Here is a 21,870-nt window from a genome sequence, read left to right on the forward strand (position 1 = left end):
GAAGTATTAATGGTCTGTTAGACATGCGTGAAATGGCCGTGGACAGACACAAATTTGCGTGTGCTTCTTGCCAAAAAAAGTGCCCAATTTATACTGGTAACAATAATTGCAAATAAACTATTTAAAATACACGTAAACTGCGTAATTCTTACCACCCAAAAACAGCCCAAAACCAAATTCACGTAAAGACCCGTCGGCTGAAACCTTCAGCGGAAACACAGACGAAAGGCAAACCCAAGAAACACGTATGAATGACATTTATCACGCATGTATCATGATAGGATAAAATGCTCTAAATGTAAACGCAGTGGAGTGTGACACGGTGTTAAACATTAAAAACAAACAAACTCCAAAACCTGTCGTCCTGGCTTTCCCGCTCATTAGCTCCTTTTCTAAAAGGCCTGTGGGGGTAAAGGTCATTTTGGAAACTTCCTTTCATTCTTTTTTTGTTCTAAGAAACCATAAACTTACCTTTTATAATGAATTTGGTTCCTCTGATGCTTTTGTTCACCTGTCTCTTTGTGGACCCCCCGGTGGGACCCGGACAGCTTCCTTCACAGTTCATAGGATTTAGCTAAATGTTTTCTGAAACCCTCAAAGGCTTGTTTTGATCAAACTGTGAGCAGTTTTCAGTTTGTCCATAATTGTATAAATCCAGATTAGCAGATGAGCCGCTTTAACATCGTTCATGAGTTTTACTGTATGTTTTTGCTAATTAGACCCACATATGCAGTTTTAATGTTAAGAACTAACAAAGTACTTTGTGCCCATTTAGCTTTGACTTGGAGTGAAGTTTAGCGTGACTGCGTTTGAGTCTCTTCCACGCAGTGAAACCCCGTCTTTGTGCAGCCTTCATTTGGCTTACTGTTGCAAAATAAAGAGGGAAAAAAACCCACCTAATGTGTCTCAGTCCAGCAGTCTCACTACATTAACTGTTTACTTGTCTCAGAGAGCTGCTGAGCGATCAGCCGCTGCACCAAAGCCCCCATCCTCAAACTGCTACAGTACAAGAGCGGAGGGCCCGACCTCCCCTCAGAGCTGCTAATTACTTGTGCTGGAGCGCTGAAGCAGTGACGGGAATGTCTAATTGAAGTTACTGTAAACAACTGCTCCCATTGCAGACTTCTGGAAGTTTGGGTTGGAAACAGGCGACTTCTTTGTTAGAACCTGAAGAAACCTTAAACTTCATCAATCCTTTTGGAGAAACTCAAAAATGTGTTTCCGTCATCGACAGTTGATTTACGATCAAATATTACTAACTTGTACTAGATCTATATTCCATGACTCAACATCTTACAGTCACTTAATGGTAGCAGATTATAGAAAAAAAGAAGAGTATTGACTTACACATGTCAGAGTAACTCTGAGAATTGTGCATTTGGTTTGGATTTTGACCCACACATTCCTCACTATGTGCCGTTTCATGGATATTCAGTGGTGTTCACACACCGACCAGGCAGGAAGGGCTTCTTCTGCTTCTCTTTTTTTTACTTTTTACCAGCGCATGTCCGCCGCCTACAGTGGGAAGAGTGTTGGTGCAAAATGTCAAAGCATTGCAAACCAGGCTGCTTCTTTCACAGCTCTATTCCGATAAATGAAACACTTGGTGTCATAGAATTCACAAGTTATTAATTTTCCCTCCATAATCGTGCTTAGAACGGTTGGCACTTCCGTGTTTTGGAAAGGACGACACCCACATGTCACTACCAAATCTGACTCCCTGATTGGTCAAAGTTCAGCGTTTTCCTGATTTAGCAGTCAGAGGTTTAAACTGTTGAGCTGCAGTGCTTGGTCAATGAACGTCGTTTTGTACATATAGCCCGCCACCCTACTTTAAAAGTTGTAACGCTTTGACACAAAATCTCCGGAGGTGGAAGCCCGAAACCAGAGTTTACATGCGTTGGCATAGAATGCATAGACTAGAAGGTGGTCGGTTGAACGCGAGTCAACACAGCCGGTGAGAATAGACCTTTAGGGGGATAAGGGTTAAGGGTTAAGGGTTAGGGGTTAAGGTTAAGGGTTAGGGTTAAGGGATAAGGGTTAGGGGTTAAGGGTTAGGGTTGAGGGTTAGGGGTTAAGGTTAAGGGTTAGAGTTAAGGGATAAGGGTTAGGGGTTAAGGTTAAGGGTTAAGGGTTAGGCGTCAGGGTTAAGGGTTAACCCCTAACCCTAACACACAAGTTTAAGCAAAAAACAGGGAATTGAAGGGTTTAAATGTTATATTTTGTATAATATTGAAAACTAACATTTAACTAGAAGGAGCAGCACTTCCAGAAGAAAACGCAGGGTTGAATGCTATATTGATGAATGAAAAATGAAACTTAAAGGGTAATAATTGGCAAAACATAAAAAATAAAAATAAAGAAATGATCAATGTTGACCATAAATAAAGTGAATTGAACCAGCGAGCTTCTGCATCAAGGATTACCATGTATTTCAATCGAGGCAAAAATCCTGGAATATTTTGAAAAGTTCAAGGATTTGAAGGACCAAAAGTCATAGATGGGAAAAGCTTAAAGAGCTGAACATTTAAAGAGTTGAATGGTTAAAATAGCTGAAAAATTGTAGAAGGAGTTAAGCACCAAATATCGCAGAAGATACTAGAATAAAGAAAGAGAAAAAGGAAAACAATGGGATGAAGGATCTATAGCGTTTAACCCATAAGTTGGGTTAGGGTTATTTGTTTATCTTGTCATATTTACACATGAGAAAGGTTCATGGAAACCTTTTGTTCTTTTATTAGTGGTTATTAATAAAATAAAGTCTAAATCTGATTTAAATCATTGTTTCATGATGTTTTAAATGTCTTTGATCCTACAGCTGGACAAACTTCTAAATAGTTAGGAAACAGAGACGTGACACGTTGGTACTGCAGACATCGATTATGTTGAAAACAGGACGAAGTTCCTGAAAATGGCTGCTGAAATCTCAGGTAATGGTCACTCATCTCCACCATCAGCTCGCTGGGATCCAGTGATCAGTTTCAGGACGAGCCCACGGGGATTACATCCCCCTCTCAGTCTGCAAACAGAGCCTCTCATTAAGTCTTCGGCCCTTGTTGAAAGCAAAAGCCAGATATTGAACTGTGGGGATTATTAATGGGCAGCAGCGTTTCCCACGTACCATTACACACTCTCTCCCAGCAACAGACTTCTGCCTAAAAGCATCTCACTCTGAAAGTGTTTACATCGGCTCGTCTTCAAGAAAAAAAAAACACCTTAAAATTACCTTTTATGTATTCAGATTCAACGTCATATTATCAACAACCCCCCCACAGGGTAAAACATTTCCTGCCCCTCCGAACCTGGGAAGCGATGCTACCCTCTGTTATTAACTGTTAATTGTAATCAGCTCGAAAATGGTTCCCTTAATGAAGAAATGAGCTAATTATACCCCAACAGTCCTCTCCTTAATGTTTTATGTGCCGTTAGGAGGTTAGACAGTTGGAATGTTCTTTGGATTCTCCGCAAACAGAACCTGAACGTTCCACGTTTCCTCAATAAGCTCCAGGAAAAGTGAAAAGCGTGTCAACCTGGTAAAACTGGAAGTTAAAGGAATTATTTAAGGCCTCCAGGAGCCTCTCAGCCCAACATGAAGTAGAAAGAGACGGAAAGCAGGAATCAAAAACTCTTGGATTGTTTGTTTTTTTCTCCTCATTGAGTCAGGGTGAGCTCTCCGAACCGCTGTTTCACATCCAAAAGCAGCCGCTTGTCGGTCTTCTGATCGATTTTCAAAGCGTTCCCACTGGTCTTTTAACCACGATTCTGCCATTTCTACCTAAAATTCAAATACCTGTGTTGAAATTCACCTCTGAATTGTGGGGAGGACTGTTGGAGTGGGATGATTTCCCATCATCCCTGCGTTCACCTGCTCTCCTGCTAGCTTACAGCCTCTCACACCACCAACCTAACACTAGCAATGCAACAGAAATGGTGATCAATATCACAGCTGTCCTTCCATCCAGGTCAGATCATGATGATTTGAATAAAGAAATACTCAGAAATGCAGTTTTAATCTTAATTTTCTGTATATATGTCCTCCATCATCAGAGGAATGCTCCAAGAACATGTTAAAGACACCATTTTGATCAGAGTGGCTCTTTAAAATCCATGCTATGATCTTTTCCCAGAAGATCAGCGTTTCTGCACCTCAGCGGCGTGGATCCACTGAAAGGTGAGCCTGAATAAGCGTCTTTTTTGTTTCTTTTTAAACGTTTTATGTAACTGAAACCAACCGAACATCTGACCACGTTAATGAGGAAAAAGGGCTTCAGAATCGGCGCACCTGTTGGGCCGGCTGAAAAATGTTTTATGCTTAAATCGATACGTCGCTCCTGGCTAAGTGCAGCCATGGCAACTTCCCAGACCTGAGGTTTGTGGAGCTGGAAAAATGTTGGGACTTTTGCAAATTCATCTCAGAAGGATAACAACCACAGCCGTGTCCTTGGTCAGCATTTTCTAAAACTCAATTGTTGGGTTTCTGTTGTTCGTGGTTTCAGAACTGCCTGACGCTGAACCACAGCCATTCAGATGTTCCACGTCTGCATGAGCGTCACCGGAAAAGCCTAAACGCTATATTACTTTCATGCAATAAAGTGTATTCATCAGGGAGCATCTCTGGCTGCTTTGGCCCATCGCCATCACTTTGAAGGTGGATTTCATTTAGAGAAAAAATAAATAAAGCTTTGAATCGAGCAGTGGAGCGTTTTCTGAAAGAGGTGGTACATCCATGTGTTCCAGACCTGTTGTTCCCAGAATAACCACTTCTGCCTGTGAGACTGGACTTGGAACTCATCCATGGGTGTACATGTCACTGTTGCACGTACTGAACCCCCGGTGCATGCATCCATATGGGGGGGTTGACCCCTACAGGTGCTGTGAGGTTTTGGGTCAGGGCCGTGGAGGGTCGTAGTGTGTTGGGAGATGTCATGAAGTATTCCCAAGCGCGACGCTGCCGTACGGCGTCCTTCCTCTAGTCATTCGTAAGGTGCGAGTTCTGGGAAAACGGTGCACGTGTGCACGTGATACATAAGTGACAGTAGGACACTTGTAGGACGTACACAAACTACACTCTGATTGCCTAAGTTCCTCATTTCCTACGGTCAGGCCTGCGTCACCTTTACGTGTTGTCTAGGCCTTCATCAGGACCTGTCACCCACAGCAGACCGTGGAAAAACATGCACAGACGTTTTATCAACTCAGGGTAACCCAGTTTGACCACTTGCTGTCCTGCATTAGTCCAAGGAGGGAAAAAATAGAAAAAAATGAATGAAGTTCAGGAGAACGATCAGACTCTCCTGCATGTTGGGACTCCATCCTCTGATTGGTTTATGCCACGCCTCTTCTTTAACAGACTTTTGAACTCTGGACGCTCAAATCAGGCAACAGCTGAAACAAATCACGCCACGTGACCTCAGACCTGTACTTTGACTTAACATTGAAATTGGACGTCCCTGGAAGACAATTGGCGTTTGGCTTGAACGCAGCTTTGGTTTTGTTTTTAACAGATGTTCTGGTGTTCTTGTGTTTCTCTGCTTCTGCTGGAGGTTTCTTCCTCTTGTTCTCTACAGAAGTAGAGAACAAACTACCAGCTCTGAGGGCCGGCCTCCTGCTGCTCCTCCAGGAATTCCTCCTTATCTGCTGCTGGTTACCTGCATCAGGTGTGTTTTTAGCCAATAAGGAGCTTCAGTGATGGAAAACATATAGGACACCGGTCCTGACCCCCCCTGCACCACACAGTCGCCCGGTTTCATGTTTTAAAGCTTCTGCGTCATAAAAGCTGCACTGAACTGCAGTTTGATCCGAACTCAACTAAAACAACCTTAGAACGTTTAAAAGGAATCTTGCATTCTCGGAGTAGAACAACTCATAACCGAGGTAGCCCTGAAGGCTACCTCGGTTATGAGTTGTTGTATGAGTTGTTGCTTCATAACTAAACTTAATTTAAATGAATTTAATTGTTCCACGCTCTGAAACCAGCTGCTTTCAAATGCAGTTAATGGGAAATCTCAGTGAAAGGATATTTTTCACGGCATCTCTGTGGGAATTTTCTTTATTGGCTAAAAACTGTTAGTGGGCTTAAAAAAAGTCATTAATTGTTGTCTACGTGTTCTTTAAGCTCAAACTTATTCTTTTAATAAAGAAGTGATTTAAAGAACTTTTAGATCCTTCCAGGCCCAGAACGAGAATTAAAAATGTAAGAAAAACACTAAAAGCATCCAAGAAAGGGGGAATGTAAAACCTAAAGAGCTGCGATCAGACAGACATCGTTCTGTCTTCATAATATATAATAAAATACATGTTTTACTGCTGGTAGAATGTAACTCTACGGGGCATTAAACTCTCATTTCCTGTTATAGCAGTCTTACAGGTTGAGGCAATTCTCCACTGGCTATTGGCAGGAGCTGTAAACATTATTACTATTGAGGCCAGATTGTGTTTTGGCGAGAACATTAGCAAAGAGGCAACTTACTCATCGCCCGGGTGAAATGAAACGCCGCCGTTTTTCCTATGTGACCAGCCCGAATATGCATGTACAGTCAGGAAGGTTTGAGTGGGGGGGTTAAGGGGGCGGGGCCAGACACACATGCGCCCACTTCAGCGTCACAAAGTAAGAGGGAAGGATTGAACAGAGGAGAAAAGAAAAGAAAAACACTGCCCTGAGGTCAATTCCTCACTGGAGGAACATCCGTCTCTGATCTGGGAGCGTTCTCGCAGCGCCGGCACAACAAGAGTGATGCAGCACTGAGGGCCATGAATTAAAAAGTCAATATGTAAAACCATAGAGGGATGCCATTTTGAAAAAGCGTTCTATCAATGGAAATCATATTAACATGATAAAGGGCAGATTGGGAGACAAGGGCATTGATTCAGATGCTGCTCCGCAAAAAAAAAAAAAAGAAAGGCAGGGGGAGACGCGAGGAGGTGAAGTACGTCTGAGTGTGAAGAAAAGGCGGGAGTCAGATGAGAGGAGTGGGAGCAACAGGAGAGCAGCTGCCCCCCCTGCTGAGCTGCAGCTCTCAGCGTTGCATCAGTCGGCGTTTTCACCCCACTTCAAGCTGCGACGCCGCCTCGGAAAGGTGGGCGACTCCCAGAGACATTTTTTGGCGACTCGGGAGTGAATCCAATTAGAAGGGAGCTTGGGAGGCAGAGATGAAGTGCTCCAATGCCAGCCAGAGACGGCAGAGGACTCGCCCCCTGTTGACCATGACTACAGACACATCGCCTGGGGGAGGAGGGGGCATCCACGCAGTCGCATGTGTGTGCACACACAAAGAGGGGGTGACATGAAAGCAATAAGGCACCGCTGCCAGGCCAAACAGATGAATTACTTATCAACAGGCACACAGCAGACCGGCTAAGTCTGCCACACTCTGACAGCTCCGGCATTATCAATTCACCTTCAATTAGCCGTCCTTGGCACCGCCCGCCAACGGGACCCCGACCACGGGAACACGTAAGCTCACTGAAAGGAAAAATGGCGCTCGCGCTTTTGAAGAATTCAATTAAAACAGAGGCTAAAACGACCCAACAAAAAAAAACCCCAAACAAACACGTTTCCCTGCAGAAAGGATGAAAGCAAAGGGATTATTTTCAATGCCACAGCAGGAAAAAGAAACATAATGGGGGGGGGGGGGGAGCAATTCCTTGGAGTCTGATGGCACAGCACCTTTGTTAAATATGAACTAATTAAGTGGAAAAATGAAAGTGTTTCATCTTCATTAGTATCAGACAATAGGAGTATGAAACATAATTGAGAGTAGTTCCACTTTAATAGAATGAACAGAAGTCATTTGGTATTGAAATGTGCGCAGCGATTTAGCCAAAAGAAAGTGTATTATTAGATTTAATGGAATACCTGCACATGATCAATGCTCGCAGCACAGCTGGTAGTTTGTCTCTGGTTCTTCAAATGATTAGGCCGACGAAATAATGGCCGGCCGGATTCAGGTTGCTCCTGCATTGATTAGCAGCAGCGGTCCATTTTTCATGAATTGGAGCTCCACAAATCATTTATTAAGCCCTCGCACACGTGACATAACAAGCGGCGGATCGTCGGGCCGCGAACAGCCCAGGCCCGTCGATGACGGTGACAAATAACTCCCAGCTAAACAAGCGGCTCGGCCGGAAGTTTGCGGCAGAATCCTGCGTGATTGTTGGAGTTTTCCCTCCGGACGGGGGGAGAGGAGATGCTGGAACTCTTTCTGGCTTTTTTGTGGTTTTAAAGTTTCACTCTGGCCTGGATTTAACACTCTCCTGATGCTCCTGAGATGGAGTTAAAGCAACAATTCAACAAAAGAATTTATTATTATCCACAGCTGGGATTAAAACATCAATTACATTCATTTTTTTCTTTCCCGCTGTTCTCAAATAAAAACTTAAACACAAACAGAAACCTTTATCTCGTATACAATATTAAAAAGGATGAATTAATGAAACAAATCTGACCTTTTAACGAACTCTTGGTGTCAATAGTGGATGAATAAAGTTTAGAGAGAAGCGGGAAAACAACAGTAGCTTCTCCTTCTCGCTAGAGATGTGAGCTTTTTGCTAACAGACCCACAGAACCACCGACACTCGGACCCGACCACAGCATGGAACCGACGGCTGCAGGTGAGCTGCTGCTCACGGCTCTTCCAGGAAACAAAACTGCATCTCTGCTGCTTCACAAGACGGAGGAGAAACCAGCAAACTGATGTGAACCAAAGGTCAACAAACTTTGGTTTGGTTGTTTGCACGTCGTGCAGCATTGGTGCTAACTTGTTTACTTACTTTTTGAAATCACAAATTGTTCGGAACATCCTGACAAAAATAAACCAATCAATACTAAAGTGCCTTCAGTATTTTGTGTTGGCAGCATCCCAATGCTAGTTTTGGGCTTCATTATGCTGATGCAGTAACTATCAATCAATTATTTATTTATAAACTACTTTCTATGCAGTAAAATTCAGCCTAAAGTGCTTTTCATGGCAGAAAAACACCCCCCCCCATACATGCAAACATGCAGACGAAACCAAAGACAATCTTCTGATTGCCTTTGCCTCTAATGCTGGGGTGTTCGCCAGTGAGAAGCAGTGGGAGGTGAAAGAAAGACAGGAGGCGGGACTTTGGCCCTGAGGACTGAGCGGGGAAACCCCTGATCCAATGGTGGTGAGCAGAGCTAACTTCAGGAAGTGGTCCAGGAAGTGGATGATCTGAAGCGTTTCATCAAAGCTCTCCCCCTGTGGTACATCTACTGGCAGCAGCTCATCGTTTGACTGACATCAGTCCATTTCAGACGGGTCTGAAACCGGAGCTCTGTTTCAGGTGAGCGGAACGAAAGCTGGATTCCAAGTGCCTTCAAAAAATCCACTGACTGTATCAGAAAACTGGACCCAGCGAGGGTGACGTCAACCACGGAAAACGGTTTACTTCCGGCTCCAACCAAATGAAGTCAATTCCGACGCTGCCATGTTGGAACCAGATCAGTCAACGCTTCTATGGCAACCCCTCTGGCCAATCAGGAGTGAGCTTGTTGGAAGGCCACACCCCTACAACCTGAAAGCGGGCTACACAAAGGCTGTGTCTGAATTCCCACCCTAACTACTAAAACACTATAAAGTGCAGCACTATGTAGTGCCCTGAACTTGAAAAGCAACTAGGACATCATGCTCACTACTGTATTTACGTCATTGATGACACAACGTTAAAATCTAATTGATATGAGCGTTTTGAGATGATTATTTGTGAGTCCACTGTGTTCTGAAGATAGAAATGTTGATCATTCCTTAAAAAAAATACATTTAAATACATCATTTGGGCAAAAATTGGTCCAACGCAATGCATTGTGTTCTATATTCGCCCATTTAGTGAGCGTCGATGCAAACTGTTTTTTTAGAGACTTCTGGGAAATTTTTAGGCCTCTCACTTTAGGTATTATAGATTCAGACAGCACTAGAAAATGGCGATAATAGTGATAAGGAACGGAATTCAGACATAACCAAATCTGTCAAACGCTTTGAACGTTGTACATGGGGGCCAGCAGGCTCCGCCTACGGGCGTGGTCACTAAATCCAGGTCTCACATAGAAGCTGCATTTCCATTGACTATGAAATTGCACAAAATTAAGTGGTGGTGTTTTCAAATTGACATGTTTTACAAAAATGCAATGGAAACACTTTTTTGAAAATTCATGTGACCAACAACCGGATGGTGATGCGCTTCTTGGTAGGAACTGGCGCCACAGCAGGCGCCACAGCGGGCGCCACCAGAGGTCCCACAGAATCGCAGCTCATCAAAAGTCATGTGGAATTGTTGGATCCACAGCTCCTCTGGAAAATCACCAACCACCATTTCCCACAACTGTCAAAGAGGAAACGTATGCATAAAACCAAAGTTGTCCACAAGTTAATACTTTGTCCACAACTTTAAATAAAATAAAAAATAATATAACTTTTTTTTTTTTAATGTTTGACATGAATGTTTTGAATCTGAAATTTCCCCGATTGACAAACTGTCAAAAATCCGTCACAGAGATAAACATCGAGATACCGAAACATCGATTCAACTGAGTGAGCGTGCGCTTTGGGCCTCTTTTAGTAAACTCTAGAATAGAAGCAGCTGTTGCTGTTTAGAATTAAACTTTTTAGAATGCTATTGATCCCCTGGAATACAAATTATCGTGATGCTATAGCTCAGATTATAACAGCCATGTCCCGTCGCTTTTTTATTTATTCATTGATCGAACAAGCAATGCACCGGACCCGGAAGTGGTGGGAAACCTCTTATTAGGTGTCAAGGCCTGGAGTTTGACACCTGTGAGGAGTTTCCATGAAGATCAGCACGTAAAAAGCTTCAAAGTGAGGGTTTGGCGTGCGGGTGGGGCCTCAACGTTTGCCGCGGGGCCCTGGAGGAGAAGCCATGTGTGCTTTGGGCTTAAAGAAATTCCTCCACACGTGTGGGGAAAGGAGCTGGTGGTGTCCACCGGAGCATCCTCAGAGGGTATTGTCTGAAGACAAAACCCTTCACCCAAAGCGGGCGTAGCTTTGACTGTGGCAGCCCCCCCCCCCCGCACGCACCAAAGCAACACGGCCACTTTAGGGGAAAAAAACCAAAACACCAGAGCATCACAGCGCTCGGCCGCATGGAGACAGGCGTCTTGAAACACAGTGGAACTTTATCACTTCAAAGGCCGACCCCCCCCCCCCCCCCCCCCTCCCCGTGACTGGCACCCGCACAGCCCCCTTTCTGCTGCATTTGTCCAATCTGAGAAAGCCCAGAGTCAGGAAACACAAGGTCTTTTCAAAGTTAGTCAACAGGCCTTTGAAGCGCAGCCAACGGAGTCAGCAACCCGGCGACAAGGTGCCGAGCCATTATCATTCAATAGACAGGCGGGATTTTGCATATTTAACAGGAATTTCACTTGGCTTTTTTGACACGGGGCATTATGCATCCTCTGTACATAAAATCCATCAGCACCATGCCAATTTCCTCTTTTCAATTTCACTGGGGGGAAATGCGTTTCTCTGGCCAGGCACTGAGAACATGCAGTGGAATTAAATTATGTGTCAGCGCAGACAAACAAATTGGAGCAAAGGTTCAAGGTAAACTGCTTTACCCCATGTTTTTATTTCATTAGTTGGTTTGTTTTTGCGCGGCTCAAACCGCACAGCGAGCAAACGTCTGGCAGCAGGAAAACTGGAAAAGGTTTAGAAAAGTTGGATTTCAAAAGCAAGAAACAAAAGTTTCAGTGTTTGACTCAAACTCACCGACAAGTTTAGTCAAATTCATCTATGAAGCGTCATAAACAACACAACGATTTTATTGATTAAAACAAAAAGAAACTTTTTGGCAAAACATTTAAATATCATTGAATTTTTTTACATTTGCAGAAAACAGAGATAAACACTATGAAAGACAAAAATGGGTGTTTGAAACAAGTAGAAGTGAATTTTTTGGGTTTGTTTTTAGTAAAAGGGAATATTAGTTGGTAAATTGTGTCATTCAACAAATTGATTTGACAAAATCTAAAACTTTAAAATCTATAAGTCTCCATTTCTTGATATTGATTACAAAAATGGATTCAGAATATTAAATAAACTTTTAATTGCTGCATTTTTTTAGGCTATAATTTCAATTTTTCACATAAAGACTATTTTCAAAAAAAGAAACTTACATTTTAATCCATCTTTTCTTAATCACTTTTTAGGACCTTTGTTATCCAATTCCCGCTGTTTAGGATTTTCATGCATACATTTCATTTAGCCAAATCCATTTCATCACTTAGAATCGTAATGGATGGATTTTATATGAGACCCATCCATATGTAAAAATGTTTGAAGCCTGCTGGAGCTGAAGGCATCCTCGCGCAGCCTTGACATCACTTCACGCCGTCCTGAAAACGTTTCCTCCGTTTTTTCTCCTGATATTGAACATTTCTGAGCTGAAATCCTTTGTCCTCCAAGCTTTTAAACACAAACTGTTGCAGAGAAACTCGACCCGCCTGATCCTTCCTTTTGAAAAATGTTTGTCCCGGTTCGAATTCCTTCAAATCAATTCAACCTTTGAAGCACTGGTGGCATTTTTAATCAGTGAGCAGAAGAAAAAAAAGGAAAAACCTTCAGTGCAGATTTTCATCCCATTTCTTACCTCCTTTTAACAATCTTAAGACCGGAGCAGAAGCTGGAAGGTCTGGAGGTGTAACATGCGGTGTACCACAGGGTTCAAGTGTAGGCCTCCTTTCTTTTCCCGTAAACATGAACCATCAGCACAGAGACTCAAACATAAATCTGGGTAAACTCTGAACATCTGGTCATGGCAAACTTTGGAATAATCAGCATAAATCAACGACTGCAGAATCGCTTCCTCTTTCTTCTAATAAAACATTTTTTCTCTCCATTTTTTTAATGGTCTTTCATATGACGCGTTTTCTCAGATCTCAGAGAAAAGCTTCCAGCTTGTGAGTTAAATGTAAAAAGCAACAACTGCCGGACCAGGACAGCAGCATCTTTCCAGTATGAATAATGAAAGCTTGAGTTTTGTAAAAAGGACGTCTGGCTCCTGGGAGCTGTTGGTTTCCAGATGTTGCTTCAAGACCCGAGTCAACAGAACATCTGTGTGTTGACACTTTTCCATTTGTTCACAAGCACCTTTTTCATATTTCTGACCCAAGTTTCAAATCTGCTAAGACGGGAGGATCCATGCATCTCTACGACGAAGACAGAAAATAAAGACGAGAGAGATTTAAAATAAAGATTTTAAGACTTTAATGTTTTTTTCTGTATTTGCCAGTTCTAATGGATTAAGATATTAAAAAAATGTAGATTACCCAAATAGTTTTAGAAACCTGCTTCTGTCAGCATAATGTCACCCTCTCCCCACATGATCACACTACCACCTCCGTGTTTGGCTGTTCTTCTGTGCAGTTCTGAGTCCAGAAGGTTCCTCCTGTGTCTCATCTGAACATCAGTCCAGGAGCTTTGTGGATTATCCAGATGTTGCTCTGTTTGTTTCAACGTCTCTTTCTGACCGCTGGAGCAGAAACTCTGGATCAACGGAAAACGGGACCCAGGAACTGGGTTGGGGGTTCAACCACCAAAGGCTTGTGGGCACAGCTGTTTCAGAGCAGATAACTAAAATGTGGAAATGCAGTTTCAGTTTTAGCTTCTGCGGAAAAAGATTTCCTGATTGGACAGTTCTGCTGCTGATCTGGAATGTACTTTTGGAACATTGGTTATCTTTGTGCGGCATTAAACTCAGCTTTGTGAGCAGAATCGGTTCAGGGGATCAAACCTTTCCCGCTGACAGAGGATGAACTGTTCTCTACTCAATGAATCTGTTTGAAACATGTCCTTCCAGAAAACAGTTGGACTTAATCCAGCTATGAGTAACACAGAGTACGTTAAATATGTTGACATTTCTGTGACTAGACGTTTCTGCAACTCAAGGACCAACAACGCGTGACGGAAGCAGACCTGGCTTTCTAGAACAGCCTATTTCTAGACGCTTCCTCTTTCTTTTTCTTTTTCCAGCTCAACAAAACACTTTTGACCCAGTTAGGAAAACTAGCAGTGAGGCTGCTAATTAGCAGGGCTCTGAATAAGCAGACAGAGATGTTTTATTTCTTCATCTGAAGGGAAATCAAAGTCAAAACGAAGGTTAGAAGACAAAAGGATCATAAAGAACTATACTGTCATTTATCTGAATCACAAGCGTGACGGATGTAAATGTGAGGCTGGCAAATCTGCTTCCATTCCTCCTCCTGATAAAACAGCAAAACCCCCACACTAAGACGGAGTTTTGGATTTACTGTTTGGACCTGAAGGCATCGTTTGGTCTCCCCGGTGACTTCATGAGCTCCACGAATGGATGTTTTTGCTCGCTGGGATTCGCTCCTGCAAACCAGCCAAAGCCATCAACTCAACCCTGGAAGGGAGACTTCACCAGTCCCAACAGCAAGCCGCTAATGGTCCTCAGGAGGGTCAGACTGCACATTGACTGTATGTGAGAACTGGACTAAATGGCCCCGCCCCCTGGCACTCCACACAGGACGTACCCACACAATCCCAAAGACTTCTATAGAGAAATAAACAGCTGTAACTCGCTCATTCTATTGGCCAGGATACTCATTCTTTGTATTTTTTAACAACTCCTCATTGTTTTTTATGATATTTTTTCTGTAGTTTAAGTTATTCAAGTCATAAACTGACCAATCAGATGCCTCAAAAAAAGTGGGCGGTCCCAAATGTTCAAAACGTTTGACACATTTCGTGTAACCTGCTTCCAATTCATAGGGGGCTAATGCAGGCTAATGCCTGAGTTGACTCGGACCAATTCCAGCTCCCTGACGATGTCTGGTTCCAACATGGCGGCGTCCATATCTTGGGAAAAATGGCAACTGAATTGACCTCATTTGGTCAGTAAAAGCAAAACCCTTTTCTGTGGACGTCAATCACTTTAGATACAGTCAATGGGGCTACATGGACCTAAGAGGGACAATCTTCATCGCTTGGCCCAAAAAAAGCAGATCTCACCGAGCTTCATTCTTCAAAAAGGCTAATTAATTTGCCGCTGCGCTTGGGACGCCTCGTCTCCTGCAGCCCCTCTCGCGCTGCACCCCCTCCGCTCTCCCAAAGATTTCCAATTGTTTTGCAGGTTTCAGGAGGCAGTAAAAGACCATTGATCTGCGGACTATTTGCAAATACGCGTCTCCATACGGAGAAATGCATCTTACTGTGTTACGTTAAGCAATTCCACATTTTAATGGGCGGACTATTGATGGTTGATGCCAAAAGAGTATGGTATTGATGCGCTCCAAGATATCCACAATGAGGTCTGGAGGGGATAGCACCAGCTCAGCACAATAAATAAAGGAAGGGGGCATCAAACTGATGGGGAGGGATTGCATACGGTTGCAGAGTTCTCATAAAAAAGTTACTATAATGTGTGTCATGATTGGATTTTATGATCAATGCCGCAGCACATCCGAGCGTCCGCGGCAGCAGAACTCCCAGGAAGCAAACTGGATCCATTCTTCTCAGCCTGATTGGCTTCAGCGCCGGATTCGCTGTTGATTAAAATTGCAGCATTACTCCTAATTTTCTCAGATAAGAGTGATAATTGTGAAGCAAAAGGCCGGAATAAAGAGGACCCCCACCCCCCCACCCCCCATTCCGATATTACCAATAAATCCCACGCTCTGAGAGAAATAAATGATCTTTCGACAAGACCGAGACAGCCCAAGACAAGACAAATGTCTGTGCTTACATCAAACGTTCCCAGATACCGAACAATCCAACCACACCGATAAAGCGATCAATGCTAACCTAATCCGCGCAGCCTCAGCGCCACTTTCTTGCTGTTTCTTAGCCCCAAAATGAAGAGGAAAAGAGAGCCTGAGAGGCATGAATAAATAAAAACTCCAACCATTTGTGCTCTGTTGCTGCTACGGAGCACGAACGGCCATCACATCTACACGACATGAAGCTCATTCTGGATACGGGGGGCTTTATTCAAGCGGGGGGGTGAGTCATCGCGGCCATGCGGCTTTGCCCACTCTTCCCCTGCAGGAGCCAAGCGGCTGGGAAGAGCCCTTTCTCCATTTTTAAGGGAGGGGGGGGCAAAGGCAGGCTAGCAAAGGTGTTGTGAGATGGGGGGGGGGGGGGATTAGCCGGGCACTGTGTCTCAAATGGGGACACTCGAGTGGGTAAAGCCTGCCTTAAAAAGAGCTGTGGCCTTTTCTCACCCACTGTGACTCTTCATACTTTCATCCATGCAGAACTAAGGAACGCGCTCTTTGATACTTCCATGCTCCCATCTGTGTGTGTGTGTGTGTGGATGAACTGCACACACACACGCGCACACACACACACACACACACACACACACACAGGCGGCCTACTGGCCACAGGCAGCGGCTGCAGCTCATTCAAACGGCAATTTTAGCTCCTTCCTTTGAATGCAGTGACCACTGAACCGGGGGGGGGGGGGGAGGCACGTGCACGCCGAACGGTTCGACTCTGATAGGCTGCCATCGAGCCAAACGCTGCAGCATGCAAACACACACACACACAAGTCCCATCAGGCTGAATCACTTAGGAGAGGCAGGAGCAGGGGAGCCCCTCCGCCGTCCCCCTAAGTGAGATGATGCAGTTTCACTCCATTTGCCCAAATTATGCTCCGCTGTCGCACATCCTCTGGAAGTGATGAATTAAAAGTGAAAGGCAGAAACTGCCATTAAGACCTGCGAGAAGTCTGCGCCGTGCAGTCTGTTCCACTGCAGGTCTGCTCATTGTTTCTCAGGAATCCATTAGGGCAGCAGCCTGCAGAGCCTTCTGCTGCCGCCGCCGCCGCCGCCGATGCAACATACATCAGCGGCGTGGCAGCTTCCCCTCACCAGGATGCACACGGGCTTTTGAACCACCAACCCTGGTTTCTCTGCAGCTCAGATGAAGAATGGTTGTGATTTTCTTGGTTTCCTGTGCATATAAAACACCTGGGAGCTCCGGCTGGTCATAAATCCCGTTTCCCTGCAGCAGCGGCCCTCATCACGGCGGACAGCTCCTGCAGATTTGGCACCAATAATTACTTGACTTCATGTCATAATCAAATCCCTTTAATAATGGGGACAATTCAGCGACTGCCTGCTGTAATCAAATTAGCCCGAGTCTTTTTGGATTTTCAATTATCTCCAGCCGGCGGAGCACTTTATCCGGGCTGAAGCCTTGTGCTGCAGCGGGGCTGACAGCAGCAGCAGCCTCGCAATTACACCCAGGCCGGCCTAATGCGATGACAAGATCGCCCGCTCGCCCGCCTCACTTAGCCTTTTTTTTATTTGTGCCCCCCCCCCGGCTGCATCAGGCACCTGCTCTGCAGCCGTCGACTTTCCCACAGTTTGCACAGAGAAGCTTTGTTGAAGGTGTTTGCAGACGTGCAGCAGAGGAACAAACAGCGTCCATCCATGGGGGGAGGGGGGGGGGGGTATGGATGCTCCACCCAGGATCATCTATAATAAGATTACAGTGTGTTCAGGCAGAGTTTGCTTTATTTATTCTTTTTTTCGGAGCAGCTTTCGTTCTGTAATTACCGCCATTTCGTTTAATGAGGTATTTGGAAAGCAGGAAAACAAAGAAATTAGGTCTGCAGAACTCTGGGGGGGAAATGGCGTTACGATCTTTTATTTATTTCCCTGTGATTTCTGAAGACTTCTGCTGCCTGGAAAACAGCAAAAAGCTGGAAGCCAAACTTCCCAGCCATCCGTTCTGGACTGTTGTGCCATTATTGGTCCCAATATTTCCAAAGACAAATCAGGCGTCTGATGGGGCTGCTTTGGCAACAGCCGACGTTCCTGAGAACCAAACTCCTGTTGGAGTAAAACGCATGACTCCTCCCCCAATGGAAAGCGCCAGAATGATGCTGATCTCCATCACCTTTGCTGCACAAAACGCTGTAAGTATTTGTTATCAAGAGGAAAGGACATCATTCCTGATCCATCCATGATGATCCAATGACACAGCTCGTTCGCTATGCCGGCCCCCGTGCAGCGGCGCTCGCCACGCCGTCCACCAGGCAGCTGGCCAGCGTAGCGAGATAACCCGCTGAGTGCCCACTTAAGCCAATGTGGGCAAACACAGGTAGGGTCACCCCGGAAACTGGGCCACATTTTCTGACCCCTTTTAACCCATACGGGGCTGGCTGGGCCTGAACCGGTTAAACGTCAACCTCTTTACCAGAAAATCCATCTCATAAAATGCTCCAACAGTCAGTTTAGTGCTAAAAAGAACGTGTTGAACACGTCTGTAGGGTTTTTAAGACGATGAAGATTCAATCAAACAAAAGTTTTGCAAAAGTTGCTTTTGGTTTCAGAGATTTCATTGAGGGCAAATAGAATTCCATTTGACCACTTCAACAACTGCATTCAGGTGTAGATTAATCACAGTATTAATCCTAGTTTGTTATGATTTTTAATCTTGACCTATTGTGTATTTATCTTTAACCCAGAGGAGGATTATTTACGCTAAAGATTTTGTATTTGGCTTCACAGAGAATAAAATCTTAAAGTTTCCACAAACCACAGTCTTCATTTTTTTGCATCTTTGGACTATGTGAAACATCTGAAACCAGTTTAAACTTCCTGTGGAAACTAGATTTCATGTTGCGTCACATTCAACCATGAAATAGGTTTTCCCTTAACTTATCCCTTAACCATTTAAGTGAAAACTGCTTGGCGTGAATTTTAAAAATAAACACAAAACCGTCAACAAACAGGAGTTTCTCCATGGTGGTTTATGGAAAGACATAAATCCTGCGTCCTCGTTACATTCTATTCACTTCCTGTTCTTACGCAGAAGTGGAGCCAGTGCAGTTCAGCAGGTGCTCACTAGGTGGCTCCTTCTGAAATCCCTCCCCTCCCCAAAAGAGCTACACTGTGGCTGCAGCTCTTCTCTCCAATTTTCTGAGTAAACGCACAGAAAGCCACTTTTCTCACGAGGAATGACGACACGTAAATCTTCCAATAGAGACAGGCGTCTATTGGAAACCGGCCTTCGTTCCGTCACAGACAGACCGGCGGTCGCTAACGGGTTCATTTTGTGGTGAAATTGGGTCACAGAAAGAGACGACACCAGATGAACATTTCAGGACTTTTTGAAATGATGAGAACTTTGTTTTACGTCCTGATTAGTTCACTGGCTGTGAACGTTTCTTTTCTTTCTGAAGCATCAAAAATCCTCTCCGCTCACACGCGGATCGTTTTCCCGGAGACACGCCCACCTCTCCGTCTTCGCTCAGTAATCCACGTTCAAGTCAGTTCACCAGGAAATCGCTTTGCTCGTTTCTGCCGCCGTTTTCTCAGTATCAGCCGTTCTTAAAGGAGCCCAGCGGCTGTTAGAGGCCGGCGTCTAAAGCAACAAGCACTTGCTGCTCTCTGTGCTTATTGGAGGTCGGCGTCAATTTGAGACAGGCAGCTTCTGGAAGATGGACAGTTTTTGGTCATCAAAATACACGTTTGGATGTCGCCTAAAAGAATGAAATGATTTAAACATCCTAATGGATTTTAACCAAACCTGGAGTGAACTTTATCGGGGTGAGACGGTTTTAAACTTAGATAGGAATACTTTGCAGAGCCGGCCACCTAGAGGTGACAAGAGGAGGATTCCTTTGGCTTCTAAATGAGCTTCAATGAGGAAGTTAAGAAGATCTTTTTGAGGTTTGATGTTTAGGATGAAAAGAAGCAGAAACATGTTTCTTAAAGCAGGAAATCCATCATTATCATGTTTTACAGAACAGGAATCTTTTTTTTAAAACTATAAACATTTATATGTATAAATATAATGATGCAAAAAACTGTTACAGACAAACTTTTAAAGATCAGCCACCAGACGTCTTTACGTCGGTCATGTTCAATAATCATTAGGATTTCATTTTTAGCGAGCAAAAACGCGACTAAAAATCTGACCGTCAACATCTGGATTCTGATTCTTAACACAAACATCTGCAGCATCTCGATGCTCAGAGCAGAACCGGATAAGAATGGAGGCCGGCCGGGTCATGAGAATAACCTGCAGAGTAGATCCAGACAGTGGCCCGGCTTGCCCCCCCACCTGATCTGACTCTGATTATCTTAATTAAGAGCGGAGGCAGACTGCAGCGGCGCCGCCTGAGGACTCTGAAATCAAGCCAATTAGCTGCCGCTCAAACCCAGTCGTGTTTGATGTGACCTCCGACCTCCTCGCTGATTTGTCATTAACTGTTAGAGCGAGGAAAAGAAATCCTCCACGTGCTCCGAGAACAGAGCGGACGCCGCGGCGTTGCCCCCACCTGCTCTGCTGCAGACCTGCCCTATAGGACGGCGAGCGGGGAGGGGCAAAAGACGGGGGGAGGAGGGGCAAATGAACATCTACCCCAGAGGGGAACGTCAAAGCCAGAAAATACTCAGGAAGGTTTCTATCTTCACATCAAATCAAAAAAGAGAAAATCACCAGAATGTTAGGAAGAAGTAAAAATGTGGAAATAAAAACAAAAACTGATGGAAGATCCTGACTGGACTGAGCTCTGAGGAATGAAGATGCATTTAACGTTTTTAATCACCCAAGTTCAGGGAGACAAGCTTCTGGGATGCAGTAGCTGCAGTTATACTCATTATTATGAATAACATTGTCGTTAATATTATCACGGGTCCACGCCGCCGGGATGCAGGCGGCCCTTTGTTTCCTTCAGACTCATTTTCTTGTTTAGCAGAAACTACAAAAGCGCCGTTCAGCCTCCAAGGAGGACGGCGGCTTTGAAACCACACTCACAGATGCTCTGAGCATGCTCAGTTCTCGCCTTCAGTGTTGCAGGTGTAAAAGCTCACCTTGCTGTCAACATCGTTGACTCTAAAAAGGCTTAAAAGCTTCAGAATTTTGTTTCTTTCACATAGAATTCCGTTCATATTTGAAAGCCGCACGCTGGCGAAAGTGGAGTTTTTAACGTGTTCTTCTGATGATGGAGGCCGATTTCTACCGAAAATGATGGTGATTGAAAAAGATGGAAGAAAATACGCTGGGCGGAGCCACAAGCTCTCTGCTCCCTGCAATAGGGGGAGGGGAAGGGGGGACGGGGTTGCTCAGCAGCAACAGCTCATCTGGGGGGTGAATTTCTAATGAACTCATGCTGCTCTGCTGAAAATATGTCCTTGAAGACAACGCAGGCTTTTTATTTCCACTTTGGGCTAAAATCAGCATCATGATGATGAAGAAGAGACCAGGAACGCTTTGACAGCAGATGAAAGGAGGATTGAAGTGGAGCTTTAAGGACTTTCTAGGTGTTTTCCTGAAACTCTGACGTCCATCCAGATGTGGACATTTTGGATTTTCTGTCCACAAATAATAAATGAGCTCAACAAAATGACATTTGGCATCATTTTCTACACAAAACCTTAAACAACCCCCCCCCAAAAAAACTGCCCAAATAAAAATAATTTGATATATTTCTCATCTTTGTGTTCTGACACATGTTGGGATGTTTTATTTATCACTTTATTCACATTCTCATGTTTTCTGTATAATGTTTCTATGTGCAGCATATCTCAATCCAAATAATAATAAGCAGTTCATAAAACACTAATTAAACATTAATTTAAAACGTTTTAAGTTTAAAAATAAATAAGCAACAAAAATGTTTTTTTCTTATTTTGTAAACAAACTATTTTCTCTGCTTAATAACACTTGCGGCTATTTTTGTGTCTTTACGACTAAATCAATTCTTTAATTTTCTCCAGGAAACACCACCACCGTAAGCCACGCCCACATCGTTAACATGACAGCCTTGCATGGGAAGTCAATGGGTTCAGTGTGCGACCGCCGTCCTTCCTGTGCGGTTTCATGTTGATCGGTCTAAGTGTGTCGACATCACAGG

The 21,870-nt window shown here is 44.2% G+C and overlaps 1 protein-coding gene across 3 annotated transcripts in view; it reads right to left on the bottom strand.

Annotated features, from left to right (window-relative positions):
- Window positions 1-21,870, bottom strand: part of rbfox3 (RNA binding fox-1 homolog 3) — a 293,403-nt gene that overhangs the window by 220,238 nt on the left and 51,295 nt on the right. The gene's annotated exons all lie outside the window — the stretch shown is intronic.

The sequence above is a fragment of the Oryzias latipes genome, chromosome 8, assembly GCF_002234675.1.
Source record: "Oryzias latipes chromosome 8, ASM223467v1".
NCBI lineage: Eukaryota > Metazoa > Chordata > Actinopteri > Beloniformes > Adrianichthyidae > Oryzias > Oryzias latipes.